Here is a 21,163-nt window from a genome sequence, read left to right as displayed (position 1 = left end):
TAGTAAATTCAATTTTAGATTTACTGACTTTTTTCTTTCATTTTTCATATATCTTTTAATAAAATATTGTTGATTCACAGCTTAAGAAACCAAATATTTCTGAGATCAAAATCGGCATTAAATATATTTTAGTATTACTTTTATTCGATTTACGTTTATCTTTTGTCAGAGCTGAATGGCATAAGATTTTCTCTAAAATGTAAGTTTTTCTCTAAAATATAATTGTATGATTGCTAAATAAAGCTCACATTTATCCCCCTTTGATATAGAACACTTTTACCAGATTCTTAGTTGATATTCACTGGCTATATGATACATAGCATCAATATCATATTCAAATAACGTTCTTTTTGCAAGAAATGTCTAAAATACATGCATGTCGTATCTATCTGTTTATCTTCCTATCCGCCCCTCTCTCTCTCTCTCTCTCTCTCTCTCTCTCTCTCTCTCTCTCTGTATATACATTCATAATACATGTATGTATATATAAAATCAAGTGTGCACAGCGTTTCATTAATTAATAAGCTAAAACGTATAGGAAATGTATACAGGAATGGAAACAGACACAGAATGGCAGTTAAAAAGCACACATTAAATGCACAAACGAATAGAAAACATACAAAGAAAATCCCTAACTTCACATCAGTTATCGGCTAGAGAGACAAACGCAATTTTGCTCCGTTAACCCCGCACGCGCGCGGGAAACATACTGACATATACATATATGTAGCTGTCTAAGTATCCATAAATAAATAAAAATCATGCACTCGCATATAGTGGGTATATCAATGTAAGTGGACAGTATGATATAATCATTACGGCCAGCCTTATCGATCGGTCTCGCACTAGATATTCAATGACATACACTCACACACACATATACTAAAATAGCCACACAGAGACATACGTTCACGCATGTCAGTTGTTACATATATATATATGTATGTGTAGATGTGCATATGCTGAATAGTGTACCTAACGCAGACAGACACACGCTTTATGAGACATACTAACTCATAAACTTATACACATACACTCACAGACGTATACACAGTCATATACAAAAAGGGATGCCGTTGTCGTCGTGGTATAAAATTTCCTATTGACAATAGAAATATTATCTCTATGTTATTTTGTTTTAATGGAAATGAAAACAAAATTTCGTATTGACATTGGTCATCCCTCACATATATAGAGTTAGATAGAATTTCGTATTCACACAGGCAAGTGCTCAAAGTAAGATAAACACAGACAGACATACATTCACCCTTCTCAGTCGTCACATGTGTATATGTATGTGTAGATGTGTGTTTGTATGTTTAATAATGTAACATTACATATGTATATGTATGTGTGGATGTGTGTGTATTTAATAACCTACCTAACGCAGACAGAGACACGCATTATGAGACATATACACACTCATACACATACACGCATAAATGCACATACAGATACACAGTCGTATACAAACTGGGATGGCGTTGCCGTTGTGGTATAAAATGTCCTGTTGACAAAGAATGATTATCTCTATGAAATGTTATATTTTTAATGGAAATGAAAAAGAAATTTCGTATTGACACTCATGAGCACTTACGTATATATAGTGTGTTCAATGACGTGTCAAATGCGGAAAGAAACAAACTGTGATACATATGCACACTCATACACTCGCACGCATTCATTCACAGACAGGTACACAGCCATATACAAAATGTGACTTCCTCGTCCCCGCCTTGAACTCTTCGACTAGGGACTTGAGAGGCAGTCTTAGTTTTGTCCTCTTGCAGTAAAGAGCAACATCACTCTGACTTGGTATTACAGGTATTACACTAAGTCACTTACTGCTGTAGTTATTTATTTTTCTTCCAGTGCTTCTATTGCCGAATTTGCAATTTCGTACACTAACAAAGGCAATAGCAACATTGCTATCAGCATATGCTATAGACACCAGACCTTGTACTTACTGGGCTGAGGAGCCTTGTCAATTTTGAGTTTACTGTCTTGGCAGTTTCCTTCTGCTGGTTGGCGTCTTTCAAGGTCTCGCCATACTTAAGTGATAACAATCTAGAATGTTTTACAGATTTTTACAGTTCCTGTGATGGCTTGGATCTGTAGTCTTCGAATCAATCGTCTCCTTTCTAGTTTTGAGTAACCTAATTTTTCAAGATGGGTGTTTAGGCAGTGTGTTACATATTCCAGTGCCCCAATATTTACAGGTATAAACTTGAACTGGTAATCTGGATAGAGTAACTCGAGATTTCTCAATAGTTCAGCATAGGTATTCTCATTTTCAGTGATCTTCAGCTTTATGTTAACATCTGCTGGGTAGCTGATTTCCACGACTGTACACAGTTTCTCTTTTCTATTCTAAATCATTATATGAGGTCTATTGTGTCGACATTTTATTGAGCTTTTCACTGGGACATTCTACCAGTATTCTCTTTTATTATGAGTGGCTGCGGATACTATAATACTGTGAGTTCTTATTTTTATGCTCTCGAGTTTATCTTGCCAACGGATTTCAATACGTAGCTGCATCATGTCTCATCAGTAGATAATACCATTTTCGGACAACTGCTTATGTCTGGGTAATATATTCAGTGTTAACTCCACAAAGTCTTCTCAGTGTTAACTCCACTATGTTTGCATCATTTCTACTCCTCGTGTGCATCAGTTATTTGGTTGATATTTCCTGTTCCTGGATTGGAAACGCATACCATTCCAATTGGGAAGTAGTAACCCGGTTGTCGACAAGTGATAGACTGCTTTAATGATCAATGTTACTATCACCTCGGAGCTTTCTACTAATATATCTATGCATAGTCTTCTGGTGATATATGCTCATCCTTTAATTTGAGGATACATTGCGTTAGAGCCGTGCGACTTCTTTTCGGCATGTATTTATGGTTATCAGGTCAGGAATACTGTTTGAGGAGCTGCCTTCTTAGTCTTATGATGTTCTCAGCCTCATGAAAGTAAACCTGGTCATTGGATGCACTTCAACACTTGTTGGTTAAAATATGTTGCCCAAGGAATATGATACGACATTCAAAGGCAGTCTGGATCGACCTTGAGCCTCTGTCGCCTTCTTTTCGTTTTAGGTAGTGGTGATCTACGACACTGATGATGAGGAATTTATATGTGTTGGTAGCTATATGGATAAAGGAGCATCAAAACATCGCTGTATTCTACAACGAAGAAACTGGCGCTTTTCCTCAGTCCCCGTACTTCGTCTCACAAACAATGATGGTATTATGGTAGACGAAACTATTACGATCGGCATTCGAAATCTCAAAAAATACTTCCATCAATGTTTGCTCTATGTAGTATAGTATATTTCTATGGAGATAAATTGCAAAAGGAGACACTGCTTCTATTGAAGTTTCCGCCTGCATATATAGGACTACACTGAGTACAGAAGTTACTTTTTTTTTTTAGATTTCTTGCATTTTATCTAGAATAGAACACCCTATATTTATAGTATTTTGTGGGCTCTCAACATCTGGTTTGGTAGATAAACAGATTGTTTAGTTTAAACTTATGCCACTCTAGTAGGTAATACAAAATAAACATGCTGTGGGAATGAGAGAATATCGCATGTCAAATAAGAATGATTAACCTGTAGTGTTATAGCTGGATTTTGGGTGCTGAGACAAAGTATGAGTAGTGAGAGGAGGAAATACGGTCGAAACAACGACAGCTTTGTAGAGGGCGTGAAAAAGTTTGGTACCGAGTTGAGTATCACAATTAATCAAAATGATCGAATTTACATTACTCGCTAGCCATCTAGTCATACCCCACCATACACACAAGTACGTAACTATATATATATATATATATATATATATATATATATATATATATATATATATATATATATATATATATATATATATATATATATATATATATATATATATATATATACACATATATATATATATAGATATATATATATATATATATATATATATATATATATATATATATATACACATATATATATATATAGATATATATATATATATATATATATATATATATATATATATATATATGTATATGTATATATATATATATATATATATATATATATATATATATATATATATATATATATATATATATACATACATATATATATATATATATATATAATCATATATATATATATATATATATATATATATATATATATATATATATATATATGATTATATATATATATATATATATATATATATATGTATATATATATAGATGCATATATACGTATATCTCACCTATACACATATATGTATTTTCACATGCATCATGGAAGACTTTAATGAAGGCAAACAACTCTGGATTTCGGTATTTACACTTTGGTAAATGTAGTTTGAGATATAGATAAAACTTAGAAAATAATCCGAGTTATTAAATATACAAGCAATATTGATTTGTTCTTACACCTGGTTTAAATGACTTAGGCAAAAATCAATAAATCAAAGAATCACGCTGAAAAAACTTAAGCTATGCCATTGTCGAAGAGAAGGTATTTATCGATCTGGGATTTGCGTTTAGAACAACAAATATAATTCAGAAATATGTATACGTGAATGCTTCTATATTTGAATGTGCATCTGCATATTTATTCCATGATTGTCTGTTTGTCACAGTAACGGACATATCCATCAAAGTCTCTCCACCCACATCTCTCACTTTCTCTATGTGCACACGCACACTTATGTATATATGCATGTATTTATTTTCGCTTATACAAACACAAGAAAAGAAGAGTTCGTTGCGTGTCTGTGCGTACGTGCATCTGTGTACGTGTGTGTGTGTGTGTGTGTGTGTGTGTGCGAGTGCGTGTGTTTGCATACAAATGTATGTAAATCTTTACGAATACACAGTGAACAGTCTCTGTTGCCTCCGTATATACACACGCATAAATATATATAAATGGAAATGCACGCCCCCTCACACACATAAATGAAATGACAAATTAATTATATATGAGTGTGCCTATCTGTATTTAAGTATAACTATGTGTATGTGCATAGATATGTAGATATATATTATTATGTAAGTATATATATATATATATATATATATATATATATATATACCTGCATACACACGCATAAATACATGTGTGTGTGCGTGAGTATATGCGTGCATGCGTAGTTTGCGTATGTTTAATTCTGTATGCGGTTACACCTGATGTGAGATTTTTAAAAATCAGCGATGCACAAAGGGCACAAAGATACACAGTTATTGATACATCATTGATATTTCCGTCTGTTTCTATATTTCTAGTATGATTCATATAATAAAATAAGGTTGTTAAGTGCGTATTCTCATATATATATATATATATATATATATATATATATATATATATATATATATATATAATGTGACAAGTTGATTCTTATTTGGCGTAAACTGGCGATGGAGTGTAGACGGAGAAACTGTCATGTGCTGCAATAATTCATATATATAGAGAAATATGTTGTAGAATGCCCTGATTAAATTCAAAGGGCCATTTTTTTAACAACATTTATTTCACCAATGCGCTTTATTGACTTTATATCTCATCACAAAATAGATGTTATCCTTTTTTTTTATATAATTGAGAGTAAATACACTTCGTTAATAAATGATAATCTTTAATCTTGTTCAAGAAAGCGATTATGTACATTAGATTTAAATGTCTTTGTTTCTATTATATTTTTTAAAAATAACATACTGTATGAATTCCAATTATACTGAGAGTTGAATGTCGAAATTTGTGATCCCTTTATGTCCCTTCTTAATTTAGATTTACCTGTTCGGAGATAATTAAATATGCATTAAACCACCTTTTTTTATCACTTGATTCAGGTAAATGAAGATGTATGTATAATCGCTGATTCCTGTGTGAAGTCTGTATTGAGTTTCATTATTTCCAGGTCAGATACTTATGACCAGACCTATAGAAATGTTATTCAATATTGCAATATTTTGCTCAGACATAATGTAAGGGTAAAAAGTGAAGACACGCTTCAGTCATGAATGACCATGGGATTGCACCTAGAAAGTTACCCTCCAAGGCAGAAGTCCGGACAAACTCGTTTATAACAGAGCAGCAGTCACCCATGCATACCAGCCTTGCCTTTCCGCGCCACTGTTGTTATCTAAGGGAAAGGCAAAGTCTGATACAGCTTGACACTATTGACGTCACAAATCATTTCTACAGCTTAGTGAACTGGAGCAACGTGAAATGAAGTTTCTTGCTCAAGAACACAACATACAGCCCAGTCCGGCAATCGAACTCAGTAACTCATGATTGTGAGCCCGATGCACTAACCACAGAGTTATGCGCCTACTCAGATATAATGTAGCTATGGCTACAGTTTGCAAATTGTCCACCGTTATTTTGAGACAAAATATTTTATGTTATTTTTTAAATATAGTTAGTATTTGGGCTTTGGCCATTCTGGAGCTCTCTGTCAAAAATTTATATTAGATTCCATCGACCAATTACTGTGTTTTGTAACAGCCATCGATATCTGATCATGAGCGAGTCTTGCTATCATAAATGTTTAAAATTCGGACAGAGTAAATACCATAAAATATATTTGTTGAACGCATCGATTACCAACAAATCCTTAAGACTATGTAGAAACACAGTCATATAAACATATACACACACGCCCATACATAAGCCTGTATATATATAGTCGGCGATGTCTATACAGGAACCGATTGTAAACGCATACATACGTACGTGCGTGCGTATGTGTCTGTGTGTGTATATGTAGGAACATAGATAAACCCACTGTCGCGCAGTTATCATCAACTAAATATCAATTTCAACACACTGGTGAAACCGAGCATATTTTAGAATCCATTACTCAAATTGCTGCTCAGTGAAATCAAACATATATTCATGAAGCTGGAAATCAAATTTCTGACCCTTATACCTGCGGTTAGGGATGTGTGATATTTCACACATATATGATAGGGTTGTCCACATGGCTTGTAGAATTATATGTTAAATTTATTATAACAAAGATGTCTTTTAATTCATCTTCCATAAATACTCAATGGTATGTGAAATTACTGAAAATCATTAGTAAAGGTTCTCAATCATAGCAAAATAACTGAAAATTAAACTGATAAAAAGAAGACAAAAAGTTTCAGATTCTCAGTAAGATACAGCATGTCCTTTAGGGTGTTAGAAATCATATAACAGAGATTAAGTTCTATGTTTACAAGTAACACTGTTACATGGCTTCGAAAATATCTCCGCATAAAGCATACTAGTTCTAAATACAGCATTCATTAATAGCGATTCGACGTTGCAATGACAAGTCACCATAGAGCAACATTAATATGACCTTTAATGGACATACTGATACACAGGGTGATGAAAGAATTGAATGTAGAGAAACAAAATTGTAGACAGATACCGAGCAAAAGAATATATAAAAATATTAGTATTGCACAATGGAAAACAGGAATGGCGTGTGCTTTCCGCGTACGTTCGGACACGTTTATATATATATATATATATATATATATATATATATATATATATATATATATATATATATATATATATATATATATATATACATATATACGGTTTAGATATAGATTCAAGGCTTGAATATGGTACTTATGCGTAGGCACCCGAATATCGCATCCCAAAAGGATAGGTGATTAAAATAAAAAAAATAAGCCACACGGATTTCAAAGGTGATTGCAGTACGCACGTTTCATGCTACTTCAATTTATTTAAGTAATACATTTTATAGCCTTGTCCATGCATACTGCTTACACCTTCCCTCTCTTTAGAAGTAATTGTCCCTTTGCTATCACCACTAGATAAGAAACAATAAAATCTGAGACAGTTAAAACTTTTGTCTAGAATCAATTACTAGCCTGATAGACTGGGCTATGTCAAGATGGACTTATGTATTCTTCCTCACATTTGGATTTTTATGGATTCTCTCTCCCACTTGGATTTGAAATGTTGCCACATTTATAATGTCTTTTCTACAGTAATTTTTTCTGCATTTTCGTGCAGCTGAAGATTGCTCTTCATATTGCATTTAAGGAAATGCTCGCATTACTTAAATAAATTGAAGTAGCATGAAACGTGCGTACTGCAATCAGCTTTGAAATCCGTGTTGCTTATTTTATATATATATATATATATATATATATACATACCTGCTGGTGTTTTGTGCATGTGTTTTTTTGTTTATATCTACACGCACATATACAGTTCCCTGTTTGTATATGCGTTTGAAATTTATATTTGCGTGTGCGCAAATTTGAATGTAGATGTTTGTGTGTGTGTGTATGTGTGCGTGTGTGCAAATTTGAATGTAGATGTTTGTGTGTGTGTGTGTATGTGTGCGTGTGCGTGTGATATCATTTAATTGCGTATGCATAATACCCTGCATAATTTAATGTCTGATTTGTGTGTGTTTACTGTCTATGTAGCTACAAACTATGAAAACAAAACGAGAGACAAGCCAAGATGGAGTGTAGACGGGAAAATATATAGAGCAAAAATGGTTGCAGCTTACAATTCACAAACACCCACGCACCCATACACACACAAACAAGTATATATATATATATATATTTCCACAAACACAAACACTCACACACATATATACACATATATACATATATATATATGTACTTCACACACACACACACACACACATACATACACATAAGTAATATAATATATATATTTTTGTATGTGTGTATATATATATATATATGCAATAGATGTATTGATGAAATAGATATCGATATCAGAGGATGTAAAAGTCTTTGAAAATATTTTTTAAGAGGCTGTGAAAAATTCTATTGACTGTATCTGTTATAAACACATCCGGTCAACATGTCAAACCTTGTTCAGCTTCATATTTTAATACCTTCAACTAAAACATTAGTCGGCTCTACGAGCAATAGCGGAATCGATTAATGCACTTCAACATTCATTGCACGCTGGCCATCATCATTATTAGTACCGACTTCTTTTTATTCCCCATTTCATAGTCATGGTTTGTTTGTCGGCATTTTTTAATGTTACTACGTTTTCATCCTGTAATACCAAACAGGAGAATAGTTGAAATATGAATATGCACCATATACGGGCGTGGACATTGCTTTATGGTTAATACAGTTGTTTGCGACAACCTTATTGATAGTTCGATTCCATGGGTTCGTTACTTTGGCTAGTGAAACTCTAGAATTTGGAGACGGTAAATCGCAACAATACCTAGTTATGTGTGTGTGTGTGTGTGAGTGTGTATGCATATTTTCATACAAGCATATATGTATACACACACATACATGCACACACACAGACACACACACATATACAGTTAATTATTCCATTAACGTATGATCTGCAACAAAAGTAATCCATTTTGTACAAAAATAAACGCTACCAGTAATTTTATGCATTGGAGGCACGTATCTAGGCAGGTCTTTACTTCAAACCTTGTCACTCCAAACAATATCCAGATTGGTTATTCAATTTATTACACAGAACACTGGAACAAAAGAAATTAGGAGGAAAAAACGGCAAGATACGAGTGGTGGAATGGTGAAAAATAGAAGGAAAGAAGAATTAGTTACGTTGATCATAAAACCATGATTAATCTTAGTTGTTCTAGAATACCTGAAATGGAGAGGAGTCTAAACCGGCGAGAAAGCTATTCAATGCAGAGAGGGTGGAAGCCTCCAGTTCCCCAAAAACTATTTGTCTATATGTTTATATTTAATGAAAATTGCATGTTTGGTATTCAGTAGTACGGTGGAAGTCTTCAATCTAAAAAGAATATGTGATATTTCAGCTTCACATAAGCTGCATTTCTCATATCAATTAACATAAGGATTCTACACTTGATTGAATGTGGTGTGCAGTTGGTTTCGAAACCCCATACAGTGGCTAGCCGACTTAGTGGCTTTACTTTTATTGATGTTACGGAAAGAAGACAGGCAGTTTGCATGATATATTTTGAAATCGCTTTCGCTTAACCCGATATAATTCTTCTTTTTCGTTAGGTTATCTTGCAGCGTTGCTGTAAATTCTGACTCTTATACAACGGAGTTTATCATACGCACCTAGTAAGGAGGGCATGCTTCAGTATGTCAACAGTTATAAGTGGAAGTAGGCTCTTGTGATAATGTATACGAGTGATAATGTTAACGAGAGCTAATGTTCTTCATATTGGGTCAGCCGCTGAATGATATTTGAATTGAGTTTCAATTAAAAATCTTTCTGTGTGTGTTGAGTAATGGGAAATTCTTATTGTTGTGGCTGTGATTTTGTCAGTGTTTATTTAGACGATATCCCAATAAAAAGCGGATCATTTGAACAACATATAGAACACGTTAAAAGGGTATTCAAAAATATTAGAGAATATAGCTTCAAGTTAAGGGAATAAAAATGTGAGCTGTTTATGAAAACTTTAAATACTCTGGCCAGATAATAGACAGGAACGGATGGAAACCGGATCCATCCAGAGCAACTGCGATAAAAAATATATATATACCGACGCCGAATAATGTGACTATGCTACAAGCATTTTGGGGTTTAGTAAATTACTACCACATTTACATTCCGAATATACATAACATAAATGCCCCTCTGAATGATTTATTTAAAATAAACGCAAAATAGTGTTGGGCTGATAAGTACCAGAAGGCATTTGACGAGTTAAATAGTATTTTAACAACGGACTTATACTTAACGCATTTTGATCCAAAGTTGGATATTAGATAGACTACAGATGCAAGTGATTATGGTGTAGGAGCCATGCTTCTGCAGAAATATGACGATGAGAGTAAAATATATATAGGCCATGTGTCACGATGATTATTACCAGCTGAAAAGATCTGGCATCCCAGACGTGTTAGTGTCTGACAATGGAACGCAATTTGTGTCTTTTGAATTTAAAATCTTTTTAAAATGTTCGCTGTGGAATAATGTAACTACTGCGCTATACCATTCCAGACCTGATGTTTGCAAGGAAAATAAAATCAATCGTCGACAAATTGTTCCTTGGCAAGAAAAGAAAAAATGTAACACAGATAATGTAAGATATTTCAAATTTGGTGAAAATATATTTGTTAGGGCATATATGAACGGAAAGAAAAGTTGGGAAGATGGCGAGATTACCAAACGCATAGGAAAAATGCTTTACTTAGAAAAAGGAAGAACAGGTGCAAAGAAGTGACGTATGAACCAACTAAAAGAAATATATTCATTGGGAGCGAACCCAAGAAAATGGAAGAACCAAGGGAATGGTTATATGATATTTTTCAACTACCAACAATACTATAAATAATTAGAGCCAGACGCACAAGCATAATGAAAATGAAAATGTACAGTTCTTGGAAGTGGATGCCAAACGAAAAAATATTAAATAACCGTATGAAAAAGGCTCAAAAATAGGAGGTGGGGGATGTTAAAATTATTGCTATTAAAAGACATAAAATTACACTCCCATAAGACAAAAGAAAACTTAAAAAGGGAGATGTTCTGGGGATGTGAGAAATAATAAGAATACCCCACACACGTGAGGAGTGATATGTTCTAGTCATTATAAATAGTATGTCAGTAGCAGTAGAGAATACGAAGTAGACGGTCATACTTAGCTATGGTCTTACACTAAGTGGTTTCTAGTTTTCACCTATCTACTATTTGGATCCACTTTCTCGCATTTTCTCGTGATGTTCTTTGTTCCAGCGTCCTGATTTCTAAATTCGATAGGTCATATATTCAGTATCCGAAAATTGCTTCGATCCACTATGTGTGTTATAAAACCTGCCTAGATTCGCATATCTAATGCATGAAATTGTTAGTAACTCGTATCATTACACTCGGACACACATCCACACAGACACACATATTATAATGTATTGTATATCAGAACACTGCTCCAGAAAAATTAATTTCGCTTCACGTTTTACAGCTCTATATAAATTTTCAACATGTTGAACACATCGATAAAATACTTTTTGTAAACAGTACAACTATACCAAGGAATGTCTGTTATTAGAATATTTTGTTAAAATCATGCAACGTATTAGTCGTCTGTTTCTACGTAGAATGATTCAGAAGAGAAAAATAACTGTAGAATTAAATAATGCTGATTCGTTAGCGGCAAGGAACGTAAGATCAAAATATCACTGACAAAACGTAAAGCAATACACCGCCCAAGGAAAGCCAAGAAAATATTCTCTTATATTTATAATTTATTTATATCTGATGTATTTTCTTTTCTTCTGCAACATTCTACTACAAGTAGTATATAGCATTCCTTTGCAAGTATTCATGTTGTATTTTGAAAACTAAGCCAGATGTACAAGATGATAATTTTTAAAAAAAGGATATTTAATTTTCATTTTCTTTTTGCTGCGTAGCTTTTGCAGTTTTAGAAACATTCTTGCAAGTGATATACAGTATACACCTACCCTGCAGTTTCCACTTACAGTTTATTAGCGCTGTGTTTTTCTATTTGTCTATGTATTTGAAATAAGACAAGAGATTGACCTCCAGCACAGCTGAGCATGCGCACAGTTATAACGTTCTAGCTCACTTCCGCTGCTTAAAGCAGTGTTTGGAAGGAGCGTGTGTAGCGTATGATCGTCGCATTGACCATGACAAAGTTGAGCAGAGAATCTGCATCAAATTTTGCCAAAAGCTTGGCGATACCTGATCAGAGACCTACGCAATGTTGCAGAAAGTGTATGGGGAGGAGCGTACGATCCGCACACAAGTGTATAAGTATATCAGACGTTTTCAAGAAGACCGAAAAAATGTCGATAGTGACGAACGTTTTGTGAGACACTCAACCAGGAGAACTGAGTAAAACATCGCAGATGTGCATGCAGCTGTGAGGGAAATCGTCGAATCACCATCTGTGAGTTATCAGAGGATGGGCAGATTAGTTATGGTTCAGTTCAGTCCATTATCAATGAAGATTTGGATATGAGACGCGTGTCTGCAAAGTTTGTGCTAAAACTGCTCTCAATCGACCAAAAAGACACTCGGGTTTCAGTTGCACAAGTTCTCCTTGATTGTGTCGAGAACGCTGAAAACTTTTTGAAAACGGCCATAACGGGTGATGAATCGTAGGTCTATGGCTATGATCCCGAAGCAAAGGCTCAGTATTCGCAGTGGAACACCCCAACCTCTCCTAGACCGAAGAAATCACAAATGAGTCGACTACAAGGGGATTGTTTTCTTCAATTACAAGGATTCATCAGGAGTATGCTCAGCCTGATCAGGTAGAAAACGAGGCGTACTACCGTGACATTTTGCAGCGTTTGCGGAATACTATCCATCGGAACAAGATACAAATGCATGCGTCCGGTGAGTGGAAATTGCACCATGGCAATGCACCTCCCGAATCAGCGCAGCCACCGTATTCCCCAGATCCCTCCTATTGCAAAATTTTTCTTTTTCCAAAAATCAAATATGAAGAAGCAGCTGCTAATTATCTCACAAAACGAGTTCCAGGAATGCGTCCTTCAATGGAAACAGTGCTGGATAAGTGTTTGGCCTCCGAAAGGGACTACGTTGAAGTGCCAAATTGGTACGTATTGTAGTTTTGTTTTTATCGCACCAGTGCGGGTATTTAGTGATCAGACCTCGCATGTAAGTATGTATGTATGTATGTATGTCTGAATATATATATATACATACAACGTATGGGTTTTTTTTTTTACCATAACTTAATCTACCTCCTCATCCTCTCTCTTATCTTCTCGGCTATCCCATACACAATTCTTAGACACCATACACATATACTCATTACTTTATCATATAGCCTATCCTTAATTTCCTCCTACCTCACTTTATCCACCCGCTTTCTAGTTCTTGTTAACAGCTACCTCTGTAGCCATTCTGTTATTAAACGTTGATATATTCGCCTCTTTTTCTTGGGATGTCTACTATATAAGAACTTCAACCTACATGGATATACGCATTATTGCGTATCTAAGAAGTGAGTTCGAGTCTTATGGCTAGACAGTAACGTATTTTTCTGCAATATATTGATAATTTATCCTGATTACACAATTTATAGCATTATCACGCATTTGAGAAATAAATTTACATCTGTATCTTACAATACATTTCAACGCTTCTAAAAATAAAACAAACGTTGTTTGTTTACGTTCATCGTAAAGTATATATATATGATATTATATTATTAATATATTAGAAAAAAACTAGACAAAACTTACACAAACTCTTCGCCAAATTTAACATTTCTCTTTCGAAAACTCAGAGCATAAGCAAATGTTCTAGATGTTACTTTATATTTAAACTCTTCACTTTACTTCCAATAACATAAACCTAATCAATACCTCAAATACATCAACACAGAATCTAACCACCATAAATCTACTTTCGAGAGCATAATCAAAGGCATATCCATCAAAATATCCAATCTATCAGCCAATTATCTTCAATACCTATGCCAACTACTATAGCCAAGCTCTAGCCGCTAGTGGCGTCGCCCAGAAAATTAGGTTTTATACCCAAACATAAACTTAAGAAATACCTCTCGAAAATTAACTCTGGACAAACCCGCACAAATATTGGAAATCCAACCCCTTCTACAATGTATGTATGTATGTATGTATGCATGTATCTATGTATAGACAAAAGGCCAGTTTATGGCTTGTACCCATTTTACCTCCACCAAAAATATAGAAGGCAAATTAGACCTCAGCGGAATATAAAATTAGAGCATATTAGAGAGTATTTTATCCGACGTCCAAACTATTCTACCAGCTTCCTGCCATTCCTAAAACATTATGTGAACACAGCGGATAATGTCTTTTAGAAGACGATTGATACTCGGAAAAGTCTCATGAAATCAACAATGACTAAAAATACTATTCTGCTTCAGCATGGAGAACCGTTGATCCAGCATGCTATTATAACAGAACCTAAGTTATACTAATATAAGTATGTATGTGGAATGCGGATTTCTCTTTGTAAGAAAAGAATGAAACAAATAAGTATTATATCTCTTCTCAAGCCCTATCTTACAGAAGTCCAGTTACACGGTTTCCATGCCATGTAGGACACCGAGATAATATCTAGCCGAACGGAAAGCTGATTCAGCTTAGAAGTCAAGTCATAGAAATTTTAGGAGAGGAAATTGGATTATATCGACTCGATATATTGACAAGTAGGTACTTTTACCGACACCGAAGTCATGAAAGATAAAGTTAACCTTGGCGTGATTTGAACTCAGAATATACAGAACTGGAACGAATGCCACTATATATTTTGCTGGACGTGTCATCGACTCTGTCAATTCGCCTCTCTCTCTTTTTTCTATGCCCCTCTCTTTTCTATCTGTGGATGTAACTCTGTATATATGTATGTATATAAATGTATATATATATGTATATATATATGTATGTATACACACACACACACACACACACACACACATATATATATATATATATATATATATATATATATACATACATACATACATATATATATATATATATATATATATATATATATATATATATATATACATATGCATATATATAAGTGCATATAATGTATTTAAATATATTCACATAATTATGTATACATTCACACGCAAACACGTACACGCACATGCACACATAGACATACTCCCAAACACACGCTCCCCCCACATATATAGACATACTGTGTGATTTGCATGTAAGTATCTATATACGTATCATAATTATGTATGTATATGAATAAAAATAAAAGCTAAATATTCAGTGCTGTAAACCTATTGACATCCGAAATCGTAAACATATTCAAATTCATTCATATTAATGAAAATAATTATATATTCCATTAACTTCCTATGTAATGGGATATGTATGTATGCATCTCTTTCTCTCTCTCTCTCTCTCTCTCTCTCTCTCTCTCTCTCTCTCTCTCTCTCTCTCCCTTCCTCTCTCTCTCTCTCTCTCTCTGTATATATGTATATATATATATATATATATATATATATATATATATCTTAATATAAATTGTACTCTTTGTAAATATTTCCTCATGTCATTCAGTGTAATATATATTATTATTTTGTTACATTATAGCTCCGAAAATTGAATTTACAATCTTCCTTGTTGCAGCTTGCCTAGAATCTACTCAGTGAAATGTCATTATGGTATCTGAGATATATTTAACACTATCACCCATATAAATGCTCTTTTCTTACGTATATCTTTATTTCATGAAATTTGAAATTCCCTAATGTAAAATATTCCAGGAACTGAGAATATAGAATTAACATTTGGAATGTATACTACATCATCGGGTTTCACTTTGTGCCCAGCAGCTTAAATGGGTTCAGTGAGTTTCTTTAAATAGCCAGGTATTTATGACTGGACGTGAACATGTATTGTGTACAAACGCGATATATTTTGAATTTTTATATTTTCTAAAATATCTCTGTGTAGTATTGTTATTTTCTAATTTATTTACTCTGGTCAAATGTCATGTTATTCACTTGTCACTCGGCAGTTCTCTATTGCACTACAAAACATCTTGCACCACAAACTATCTTAATTAATAGAACTATCATCTCAAATGGGGAAAGAAAACCAAAACCCAACGACATTTATTGCAACTCTCAAAAAAATAAAAAGAGATTATATGAAGAAATTAATACGTGCATATTCATAGATAATTTATTATTATTACGAAGTATGATAATAGTCTTATAGGCGGCAATATATAGATGTTTATATATATATATATATATATATATATATATATATATATATATATATATATATATACAAATATGTATACATACAAACATACATACATATATCTATATATATATACATACAAACACAATAACATATATGCATACATATATATATATATATATATATATATGATGGAGTGTATATATAAGCATCTATATATGTATTACAGTTATGCGAATAGAAAAATGTGACAAATATTTTGGTGTATTTGTGCGAAACAGTCTATTGAAATGTGGTATCTGTGTTTTCATAGCTTTATATAAAGGATATGTTCTACAAATAATTTTCGGCTGCTCAATTAAAATATAAGATGAAATAACAAGAATACCACGCATGAGATATTTAGAGGAATTTTTCAAATAATTTGATGCATTGAATACTCTGCACTAAAATAATTTTTCTCATTGATTAGAGAATGGAAATTTAGACCTACCAGCAACTGTTACTGACTCTCATACAAAAGCAGATACATTTTATATGAAATTAAGAATTAATTCATCACAGTTAATTTATATACTTAGGGAATATTCTGACCTTTGCTGGTAAATAATTAATACAATGAATGCTGTACGGAATAAGAATAATTAATTAAAATGTCCTTCTTAGCTTGAGGATTAAAGTAAAAATCTCTGTTCATGTCCGTAATTGCCTTTTGTTTGCGAACATAGACGGGTTTTTCCCTTAAGCATGTAAACGTAACATTGAGCTATTAATCCTTAATTCCGTGTAATTGATTCCATTTTTCTTCCAGAGATGCTAACATTTACCGTTTGGATTTGATTTTCTTTTTCCCAGTTGAGAGTGAAATTCAATTAATTACGAATTGTGTTTACTTTCAATACGCTATTCATTATATTACTTCATAAATTATTTATCCGATTTCATGCTATTATATCATTTGACTTATTTTACTGTTTCATTTAATTTTAATGCTGCAATTCATACTTTCCAAATAATATTCGCATTTCTTTTATGTTTTCTCTAGTCAATTGATCCGAGTATACCAAGCTAATGAGGTCTAAGCTACAAGACATTACAGTATTTGCATTGTGACTGCATGGAAAAATCGTACTTTACTCTGAAAGAGTAATTTATGTTCAAGTATTTTGAAACCACCCCCACTTATTTGAAAGTCACTAAAAGTAATTCTATGTAGAGTTGCTTTCTGCAAATAAGAGTGAATGCTATTTTAGCTACACTATGCATTCATTCATTACTTATTCTTATCTCTGCCATTGAATGTTTATGTTGTCTGTAACACACAAAGGTTTATCTTAGTGGCGTGGCGTGGCGTCGTGCATTGATATTCTTTCAAACTTTCCTACTTTGCGATATTTCTCTGATCTAGATGATGTTTCCTTTTTTTGCCACTAGGGCAGAGAAAGATACACTGTATTCTGTATACATTGGTAGGCTATTAAAACAAGAACACTGGATTGTTTATTTACAGAGTCATGTGACAAAGGAAAAGGTGAAGACAGAGATGAAAAGGAAAAAAAATACAAAATAGAAAAATAAACAAAAGAGGAAAAGGTAAGAAAATGCACAGCGACAATGCTCTCGGATGGTAAGCCAGGGATCGTTCTTAAACAATGTTCAGTTCCTTTCTTGATCATTGCAAGTGCTGCTACAATCAATGGTATCGTAACCGTCTTGAGCTCCTACATCTTTTCGATTTCGATTATGACATCTTTATAATTTGTGAGCTACTCAGTGACTAGTATACCCAACACCGTTTGACGAAACCGTTATGACTATGAATCCCTTTAACAATTCATAACAATTACTTTTATTCCTCTTAATTCTACTTCAGTTCATCTAATTGTAAATATTTCTCCTTACTTTTCATAAAAAATGCCTTTAAGTTTTTGGATATACCATGTGCATTTGCGCTTTTTTCTTCTTTCTTTCCCATATCTCTTCCACGTGTAATTTGTACTTTCTTTTTGAAACATATTTTTCTTATATATATGTATATATATATATATACACACACATATATATACGTATATATGTACATATATGTATACTTATATACAAATACGTTTATAGGTATATATATATATATATATATATATATACATATGCTTATATACTGCGAGAGGTATTGTAATATATTCACTAATGCTGAACAAGTTTTTAACATTCAGAGACTTATACAAATGGGCTTTATACGCGTTTATACCAGTCTAGTTGTTTATATTGGCGATAAAGGACAACAAAGAAGTGCTGAATATATATATCTAGAGACATAATATTCCATTCTACATTTCAAAGAACTTTACAATGTTTGAAATGGAGGGATAATATACTATCGCTCGATAAATAAACTACCTGTGAACCATAGCTTATTGTCGCGCGCGTAAGAATAATATCGTCAAGAATATTAACACATACACTAACAAGTATGCATATATATATATATATATATATATATATATATATATATATATATATATATATATATATATATATATATATATATATATATATATATATATATGTATATATTGGAAAATGTGTTGTTGAAAATGCACTTAAATTTCAAAACCTCGTAAATGTGTACAATACATTTATTTACATATATACCAAACTAGTGTCAAACAATATTTTTTGCTTATCAATGGTAAAAATGTTAAAGTAGAAAAAACATCGTTAAAAGTTTCAATCTTGACAAATCAAAATGTTTCAATGTTGACAAAGTCAAATATTTCAATCTTGACAAATTAAAATGTTTCAATGTTGATAAATTATCATGTTCAAAACACAAGGTGCAAGTTCAAAATTAAAATTGTATATGAATTCTGTAGAATGTACAATCTCATTGTGGATTTTCATTGATGAATTCAATAATTCCCTTTTTTTTCTCTAAATTTGGATTTTTATCCTTTATATCATTATCATTATATATATATATATATATATATATATATATATATATATATATATATATATATATATATATATATATATATATATATATATATATATATATATATATATATGCATATATCAATTTGTGTGTGTGTGTGTTGAAAGACGTTTGCCTCATTCGACCGATTTAGTATCTGCAGTCTTCCGTCTGTTCCCCAAGACCAAAATGCAGCTCAAACGTCATCGTTTTAACACTATTGTCGAGATGAAGAATGAATCGTGGAATGCCCTAGACCTGCTTACTAAAAACGACTTCCAGACTGGTTTCCAAAACTGTCAAGAAAGCTAGAACCGCTGTATTGCTGCGCAGGGTGATGATTTCCATTGAGATCATACTAAAACTTAAGATAAATAACTTATATTTTATTAAACATAACTAGTCCGTGAGCAATATGATAGCATCTGGGACCACTGTCCAAGCCGCATTCATGAACTTACATGACCCTCTCTAACCTTGCCTGTCTCGAGTATCTAAATTTGTTTACTACATGTTTAAATTGTATTTCACACTTCAGTATTTGGGCATGTGTTTTCGTATGCATGATGTCCTTGTGAGATGCATGTGAGTTTAGTTTGACATCATTTCTTACTGAATACCGAGCATACATAACAGATGTATCTCTCATTTCAAACACATACACATAAAATCACACATACGTATACACATATACACACATATATACACACACGCATACACATATATATACACACATATATATATAAACGTGTTTGGGCATATATGTATGTAGTTATATACATGTATATATATGTATATATATGTATATATATATATATATATATATATATATATATATATATATATGTATATATATATGTATATATATGTATATATATATATATGTATATATATGTATATATATATATATATATGTATATGTATATATATGTATATATATATATATATATATATATATATATATATATATATATATATATATACATATATATTTATGTATATATATATATACATATACATATATATTTATGTATATATATATATACATATATATTTATATATATATATATATATATATATATATATATATATATATATACATATATATACATGTATATATATATATATATATATATATATATATATATATATATATATACATATATATACAAAAACGAACGCGTTAACCTGTATACAGTAAGTTTTAACTATTTTTCTAACGCGACTCTCTCTATCTGTAATTCTATCTCCCCCTCTCATTCTTCCCTCTACTGTTCTTCGCCTCTACCTGTCACTACTATATATCTCTCTCTCTCTACCTCTCGTTGCTCACTTTTATTCTACTTCCTCTCCTCCTTTTCCCTCTGCTACTCTTTCTCTTCACACAGCCTTGGTCACGTATGTCCGGCTGCTATTTCTTTTCGTTCTTGGAATCACCAAGCTCGCTCG

This window comes from Octopus bimaculoides, chromosome 8, assembly GCF_046866305.1.
Source record: "Octopus bimaculoides isolate indiv1 chromosome 8, ASM4686630v1, whole genome shotgun sequence".
Taxonomy (NCBI): Eukaryota; Metazoa; Mollusca; class Cephalopoda; order Octopoda; family Octopodidae; genus Octopus; species Octopus bimaculoides.
Note: the sequence above shows the minus strand (reverse complement) of the source record.